Source organism: Oryza brachyantha, chromosome 4 (assembly GCF_000231095.2).
Source record: "Oryza brachyantha chromosome 4, ObraRS2, whole genome shotgun sequence".
In the NCBI taxonomy this organism is placed as follows: domain Eukaryota; kingdom Viridiplantae; phylum Streptophyta; class Magnoliopsida; order Poales; family Poaceae; genus Oryza; species Oryza brachyantha.
In genome coordinates, this window is record NC_023166.2 from 5,585,040 (window position 1) to 5,593,814 (window position 8,775).

Genomic DNA, 8,775 nt, shown 5'->3' on the forward strand with positions numbered 1-8,775 from the left:
CATTAGTTTACTATGAATAATTCTATGACGAATGTGCCATTATATCAAAGGGTGAAAATTCAACAATATTCATGATGATTTGCAATGAGTAACTTGGTAGTTCCAATGTTGCAGAATCACAAATAGAATAAACTTCCATGATGAAGAACAGTACAAACCGAAAGAAGAAATAAACATTTTCTTCTCGACATCATTTTGCTTCTCTTTCCGTTCATATTCTTGCCTGATCCTCTTCTTTTCAGCTTCCATGGGCTGTAGTTTCTCGATTTGAAATTCCTGAGGAATTATACTTCCCATTAGATCATTGAAAAGGTAAGTCGACGGAGTAATTCACATTGAACAAAAATTATTAGTTTTCACTTATTTCTTAATGGTAGTAAACAGCCATGGAACTTTTAAAATTAAGGCAAAAATTGAACAGTTGTAACTGTTTAGCTCATTAAGCAAAATGCAGGATATTTCACAAGTTCATTTAACCAACATGAATAAGCAAAACTCAGAATATGCCACAAGGGATAATGAATGCAATGGCTTGGACCCAAATACACAACAATCCGACTCTACCCAATGAAATCGCCCATGAGCATAGTGCAGACTACAACTGCATGTCCCCCTAATCCCTATGCCCCAACCAAGGCCTCCTCCATCGTCCGATCTACGCTCAATGTGACACCATCCACTCTGCGATCCCCGTAAGAGCAGATCCGCTGTTTCGGGACCGCCAGATCTCCGCTGTCGCGCAAAGAAACCCAAACCACGATGGATCCCCTTCAAGAAGACATTAATGTAGTGCAGGCGGGCGGGCGGAATAGAGGGTACCTCAGCGGCGGCCGACTCGATCTCGGCGACCTTCTCGATGGCCTCCTAGCGGATGAAGTCCGTCATCTACTTGAGCTGCCGTGCCACGTCACCGTTGTTTATCGTCGTGGTGCTTGGAATCCACACCACCCCATACCCTTCTGCATCATGCCCCTTAAGCATGGCGTCCTTCTCGCCGCCGTCACCAAGATGATACACGCACCTCCTCGACGCAAGTCTCAGTAGCCACCGTGTACAGCCTCGCGGCATGCAACGGGCGCGCCTGAGCTCGCCCTTGCGCGGCACTGAGCGGGAGAGTGACACGGATGGGGCAAGGACGGCGCTGCCAGCAGCTGTCACAGCCGATGCCGCTAGGCGCAGCAGCAAGGCAGGGGGAGCGAGGTAGGGTTGGAGAAATTTTCTAGGAGACGGAGCAAAGGCAAGATAGTTAATCTGACACATCCACACGTGGTGGCGCCCAGGCTCTCATCCATCCATCCGCCCATCTCGGATCCGACGGCCAAGATAACTCTGATGACGTGGCCCGTACTAGCATCTCCCTAGACAACTCTGATGACGTGTGTTCAGGGTAGACCCAGGCTATAAAGAACGAAACCCTAGGACTCGGGACACGGGCTCTCCGGGTTCCTAGGACATAAACCTCGGGAGTCGGAGTACCCGGGGTAGCCTCAAGACCCAGGCCTCCGGAATGGTCCCTGAGGCATCGCCCTTTGGACTTTGGGTCCCCGAGCTCCTCGTGCCATCGGCCTTTTCAGGTCGCCGTGTACCGGGGACATTGACCTCGAGACTACGGATCCCCGGGCCCTCGAGATAGCCTCGGGACCCTAGAATGGTTCCGGTCCTCGACCTTGGTACTCCGGTTCCCTAGAATGGTCCCCAGGTCATATGGCGCTGTTCTTGTATATAATATACATTGAAAAGTACATTGGTAATGAGTGCGACAAAACCGTGAGTGGTGAACGTGTAAATTCAATGGCAGGTGCGAGTTGTGGAAAACATGCAAGCCTAAGGAGATGGAGTGTTAAATCGATTGTACAAAATAGAAATCATTCATAAGTAATTCATTGGAATTTGAACAACCGTATCCACATGTATGTTAATACCAGAGCAATATTATTTAACTTGACTGTATTAGTGTTTCAAATGAGAAAAATGAGAAAAAACGGTCGCTTGTTATATGATCAAAGCTAACCAAATATTGGATTTTACTGACAAAATAGTAAGGGCAAAACCTTCTTCGGCACATGAAATTTGGAACAGTGAAATCAAGATGGACCTTCTTTGACAAGGTTTAGCTTAATCAAATGCTTGGAAGAAATGATGCTGACATAATCATAGCCACTCCAATAATCCAAAACCGATTTGGGCTGGCAAGAAAGAAGGAAACAATTTTATAAATGTGAGTCTAGATGTTGAAGAGTGTGGAGCTGACATTGATTTTTTACAAGATTAGAGTAGATATATATAGATCGGCCACCACAAGTACTTAGAGATCAGAGGCTTAACGTTATTGACGGTGCTACTCCTCTTCGTAAAGAAGAAATGCACCAATTTCACGTAAATACATATCCTATTTGTCTTTTTCAACAAGCATATAACTCCAAAGAAAAATGAACAATAGCCAACTAATAGAAAGGAAAAATAGCCTGGTTTTTACTTATTTTTTTATTTTCTAGCAAAATAAAGTAAGGTGTGAATTAATTAATTACAAACAAAGCAAGAGTGGCGAGCGACCTGGCTGTTGGAGATGGGGATGGCAGTTCCATCATTGGTAAACCATTGAACCGAAATTGCCTTCCAAATCTTCTGAGAAAAAAGTAGAGAAAAAATATCACCAAGCATGATGAAATAACTCAAATCATGCAATTCTCCTAAGTATTTGGTAATCATGGAGTAATTCAGGACAAAACACAAAGTTCTATCCACCTAATTAATCAACCAGGTGTAAATTTTTCCATGCGTGTCTGAAGAACAAAGGCAAACGGCATTTAAACATCGTACCATCTGTGAAGTAATAGATAGAGGATTGGCACAAATCTATCGAGCACATGTCTGTATTTGAACGAATCAACCTGTAAACACTTAGCCTACCTGCCAACCTCGAATAATTTCAGCCTGATCAATATATTATATTGGAAAACAAAATAGACAAAATCAGAATCCACCGAGTTTATGGATACGATAGCACCACTCTTTAATCTCTCTTAAGAAGTGAACGAAATCATGTGTTTGTAGACAGATAGGGAAAGATCCATGTATTACGTGTTGCACTGCTGCCATCACCCACCACTTCCCGTGAGGAACATCTGCTTCAGTACTATTTCAACTCATTACGTTGTATCAGCTGATCTAAAAAAATAAACATGGAGACGGTAAGACAGGGTTCAAGGTTGAAAAGTAAGGATGGAGCAGTCCATAGTTCTTGTGTAGCTTGATGGCAGAAATCACTAGGTTAGGATCGGAGTTAGACAAGAAACAGAAGATAATGATAAAAAACTGCAATCTGAATGTAGAATGATCTATAATTGTTTACGATGACAAAGCGAATAAAAACGAATGGTTCAACACATTACCATCTAATATTGCTACACCCATGTCTCTTGTTCCCTTAAAGAACATGCTGCAGCAGCTAGTACCTACAGAGGAAAACCTGCAAAAAGATGTTAATTTTTGTCCTTTGACTCAGACCCATTAAAGAATTAGCAAGCAAGGGAAAAAAAAATGGGAATTCGTCTATGAATTTCTTCCATGTAAACAGATCTTGGTGACCTGCACAACTCTACCAGTTGCTGGAGCAGTAACTGCATCCAGGTCACCTCATACATCCATCGATCCTTCCATAGCTTTCATATATTAGTCTGCCATATCATTATACAGTAGAAAAATAAACATAGAAGTACTGGAACAAATGGTGCCATTTTCCCTAAACAACACGTAATAGAATAGCCCATAAAATGTGTATAAAAACAAAAAAAAAAGAACATGGCAACCAACCTCTTGCAAGGATCCTAACTTTATATATTGAGGTGAGCCATCAACTGCAATAAGAGCTGGCTCACAATGTTTGATAGCAGCATGCAGATCTTTCAGATGCCCCCACTTTGGCTGCTTTAATATACCTGAAAATAGCAATTCATGGATCTCAGCTAGCATGTCTCAGCTGGCATCTCAGCTAGGTATTTTAGCTTCTTCATTGTTCTGCTTGCCAAGAAGCTGAGTGCCTCTCTTTGCCTTCACCTCTATACCGTGGAGATATTTTATTGGGCTGCCTTCACTGTCATAGTAGCGTCCAAAAATTTTACAAGCAAATCTGCATTATAGGTTGACAGATGCTATAAGAAACATCATCTAACAAGGCATTATTTTACTCAATCCAGAATTTCTAATCAAGTCAAGGTTCATAACCTATAAATAACTTGAAATCATTAGCACGTGTACTTCATGCAAGCTATGTGTACAACTAAATGCTATAGACTCACTATAATGAAAAGTTTCTGAACTGATGCCAAAGCTTTTCTTTTGAATCCAAAAGATATCACAGCTAAGGAAGAATCTAGATCAGATGCTGATTTAGCAGAACATTCTTTAGAAGCTACACCATCTTCAACTTCTTGATAATATTGAGTGAGCAGGAATGAGATGCAGTTCTTTACGAAAGATCTGAATGCAAGCTTCCGTTACACCTGATATAATGGATATCAGAAGAAACTCCAGCAATATCAGAACTTAGAAAGCAACATAAGAAAATTGCATGAGTTCGATGCCACTTTAATAACAAAAGAAAAGGATAAGGAGAAGCAGCAAGAAGAATTAGCCAATAGATCTAAGATATTCTTTGGTGATTCTGGATGTAGATCATACCAGAAGCATCTGTAGAAGAGATTCCCTGGAAATTACCGAGTCTAATGACTCTGTTACAAAATCAGAATAGAAGGTAAGAACGTCTTCGTTTATAAAACATATATACAAAAACAAATAGAAAAACCAGCCAAGTTCATGACTCGTGTGTATAATTTACCTTTATATGCATCATGACGAGGTACAAAATCAGCCTCAAGTGTACCAACGAGATATTGTAGTAGCACCATATTCTTTATATGCTATTACAAAACAAAGCAAGGTCAACTTCAGGCCTAAAACAGCAGCAAACAACAAAAATAACGGAAATGAATATTTTTCTGAATGAATGACTCATTTCATTTACTTGCAATTTCTTTAAGCTATACCAACATAAAAAGATATATTTGTCAGTTAATAAAACAAAGCTGATTTTAATAAAGTAGGTTACAAATCTAGCTTGACTGTTTTACTGCAGTAGCTTTCAGAAATAAAAAGGGAACTTGACCTACTGCAGGAAGTATTGAAATCAAACGATTATTGACAGCATAAACACACCTTCACAATAAAAATATTTAATGAAGAAACTTCTTCAAGATACACCAAACCAGTAGAATGATTTTCTATAGTTTAAAATTTGCATATTTAAACTTACAACCATTACATCAAAATATCAGCAACAGAAATATCAGATAGCAAAATTGCAGAAATAGCCATGTAGTTACAATAACATGGACATCAAAGCTGTACATTGCAATATTCAAGCAAACAACAAATAATGGGTTTCAAGCTGACAGTACAATTTCAGAGGTGTTATTTCCTATGGTCTTCGCATTTGCATGATGGAACTTATCCTCAACCATCAAATTTATTGGAGGTAAACCTTCCTGAAGTTGAGTAAAAAAATTATTTTTTAAAAAACTCATGATACACACACTGTTTGAACACTGTAAATTCATCCATCAGGCAGACAGGCCAGAGGAAGCGCCACCGGGCCGGCCGAATCTGCAGCCTCCTGGGTAGGATGCATCGTCGGCCAGCCCGAATCTACTGCCATCATCGTTCTTGCACATGGGGAGGGGGAGGAGACCGGCGGTGGAGGGAGCAGGAGTACGACATACCTGTCATCCTGGTGACTGGATCCGGCGGTGACACGAAGAGCAGCGGCGGCAAAACCCAGCCAATTATTCACGTATTCCACACATCGCCATCTCTCTTCTTGGAAGGTTATCTACTTATCTGCAATACACATCGTCATCTTTCTTCTCGGAAGATTTCTGCAAGAGAACTTTAAGTCTGAATCAATCAATCAGTAGCCAGTCTTACCCAGCCAAAGGCTATGCGTTCAGTTCAGTACCGTCTCTTTGAAACATGCATAAAGAAAACAATACGATCAAAGCTGTACATTGCAATATTCAAGCAAACCACAAACAATTGGTTTCAAGTTGATAGTAGAATTACTGAGGTGTAATATCCTATGGTCTTCACATTTGCAGCTCCACCAGGGGTTGCACGATGGAACTATCTTCAACTATCAAATTTATTGGAGCAAAATCTTCCTGAAGATGAGTAAATAAATTATTTTTTAAAAATCCATGATACACACACTGTTTGAACATTGTAAATTCATCCATCGGGCAGGCGGCCCGGAGGAAGAACCACTGCCCCGGCCAAACCCACAGCCTCCCCGGCCGGATCCATAGTCGACCAGGCCGAATCCTCCACCGTCGTCATCCTTGCACATGGGGAGGGGGAGGAGACGGCGGTGGAGGAGGGAGCAGGCGTGTGACATACCTCAGTCCTGGTGACTGGATCTGGCGGCGGCAAGAAGAGCAGACACGACAAACTTAGCTCTCGTCCAGCTGACGGACACGGCAGCCTGTGGCACCACCGCCAACAGCGGGGAGGGGGCCGGAGGAAGCGCAGCGCAAGCAGGCAAGGCGTGTCTGGGGAAGAGGAACTTGGGGAGCGGCGGGTGGTAGGGAGCGGAGTGGTGGGTGGTGGAGAGTGGCCAGTGGGGAGGGGAAGGGGAGCAGCAACAGCTTGACGTCCATCAAGAAAAATCTTACCAGATAATAATTCTGTAAGCTTCCACCTCTGGCAGAAACGAGTGACAGCAAAAGCACTGTCTGCGGCTGGCCTGTGAGGTAATGCTCCACCCCAGTCAGCATACCTATCACCATTGGCACACTATGTTATGCTCAAAAAAAAATTGCAGGGCATGAGTGTACTTTGAGAGCTATATATTATTAAGCAACAGAAAATAAAATCTACACAAAACAATAGAGCAAAATAAAATCTCTCATTTACCACTGTTTGGGTTACAGCCATCACAGTAGGACTTATGCCAGTAAACATGAAATTGTTCCTAAATTTCCAAATTTCCGAGCCACAAGTACAATAAGCAAGTTGACCCTTTTTAATCTCTTTCAATGCTTTTCATTTCACTGCCTTTGACCACCAGCTAGAGAAGCAGTTCATGTCTTGGCTTCATGACATAGGTCAGACCTAACTTTTGAAGGATTAATGACAAAACGCTTGAAGGATTAATGTTGGCCAGCATTTCTTTTTACGACAAAACCCAAAACTAATTCTCTTATTCAGATCTACACATGGATTATGTAGACACGTGTTGTAGTATCTTTTGGAAAGTACAAATATTAGAGAATAATATTTTCTAAACTGAAAACTTGATGTGTCACAAGGTCTAACACTGGTTTAAACTCATGGAGTCGAGATTTTGCTATGTTTATCCCAATTCAGAATAAAACATCTTATCATCCCCAGTTTCAAAATTTTCATAGTAGCAGATGGAGCAAAACTAGATCTGATGGAATCCAGGAAGGAACCACATACCATCCATCCCAATGTTCAGTCCATATTGTTGGCTTATTGTAAGAATTTGGCTTAAAACCATCGCAATAAAATGCATTGCACCTATCGATCTGCCAAAAAGGATGAATGACTACTGACCTACTTCATATGATTAGCAACACAATATTAACAAGAATCAAAAGATTATGAGGTCACCTACAATTTCTTCTGGAGCATCAGTCTGCCTGCATATTACCCAAGGAATGCTAGTGTCAAGCCCAATTTCCTTCTGAGCAGCCCTTAGCATATATCTCTTCCCTGCTTGACCGAAATTTCCTTGAATATTCCCATATTCGTTTTCAATCTGTCAAAAATTTTCCACAGAAATGGACAGGATAAGTCATACGTCCATTTTCATTTTAACTTTTGGACATCTATGGTACAATTAACAAAAAGCGTAAATGATTATCAGCAGTTATATAAGAATGTCACATATACTCATCTTTTGGTTTTGGAATGCGCAAATCAGGTGGTGGTTGGTTAAGTGACAAGGTAACATGGGAGACTTAAAGAAGGGGAGAAAAACAGGGTGCATATGGTATTGTGGTTCTATTATTGACCAATTGGTCATGGTGACACATGTACACTGGCTGCTAATCCTAGTTTTCTTTTTGCATCAACTCGTCTACGAGTCCCCCAGGCAAACCCCACATCAGATGGATAGAGGACCTTTCATGTAGAACTACATGAACAGGTGGTTTGTACCCAACAATTGTCCCTCTAAATTCACTACATAAAGACAACTTGCATGCTTACAACAATGTATGTCACAGTTTTCCCTTCATAAGAATGGAATTAAGTATTCAAATCATGCATATCACATAATTATCATAATTATATTACAAGTCTAATATCCACCGATATTGCAGTTTTGCAATACATAGATACAAAACAGTGGCTGAGCAAATATTGTAGCATCCTGTAACACCAGATGGTGTTGGAGATTATTAGCCAAACAGTCTACTTACGTAACATACCTAAAAGATAATGCTTTCCTTGTTCCTTAGAATTCTATGATTATTAGCCAAACAGTCTACTTATACATTTATGTCAGAATTGCTGCATGTCAAGGCTAGGTCTATAGATATTTCATTGAGTACCAATTTCATTGAGTACCAAACTAGTAATTTAATGTCAGTCTAACAGTCTACTCATACAGTTATATGAGAATTGCTGCATGTAAGGATAGGTCTAGAGATATTTCATTGAGTATCAAACTAGTAATTTAATATCAGTGTAGAAATA

At 40.9% G+C, this 8,775-nt stretch overlaps 1 long non-coding RNA gene across 29 annotated transcripts in view; it reads right to left on the reverse strand.

Annotated features, from left to right (window-relative positions):
* LOC102711248 overlaps positions 1-8,775 on the reverse strand; it is a 34,544-nt gene that overhangs the window by 6,817 nt on the left and 18,952 nt on the right. For 17 of the 29 annotated variants that reach the window (XR_005811649.1, XR_005811643.1, XR_005811637.1 and 14 more), the window contains exons 8-15: positions 4,299-4,502; positions 4,057-4,129; positions 3,814-3,938; positions 3,393-3,677; positions 3,082-3,168; positions 2,821-2,910; positions 2,554-2,625; positions 159-276 (exon numbers count right to left, since the gene is read on the reverse strand). This is a non-coding gene — a long non-coding RNA (uncharacterized LOC102711248). Of the gene's footprint in view, positions 1-158; positions 277-2,051; positions 2,187-2,553; positions 2,626-2,820; positions 2,911-3,081; positions 3,169-3,392; positions 3,678-3,813; positions 3,939-4,056; positions 4,130-4,298; positions 4,503-4,680; positions 4,731-4,837; positions 4,920-5,777; positions 5,896-5,982; positions 6,019-6,117; positions 6,216-6,725; positions 6,830-7,512; positions 7,602-7,686; positions 7,776-8,775 lie in introns of those variants that run through there. The other 12 variants (XR_005811633.1, XR_005811627.1, XR_005811638.1 and 9 more) reach the window with 12 other exon arrangements.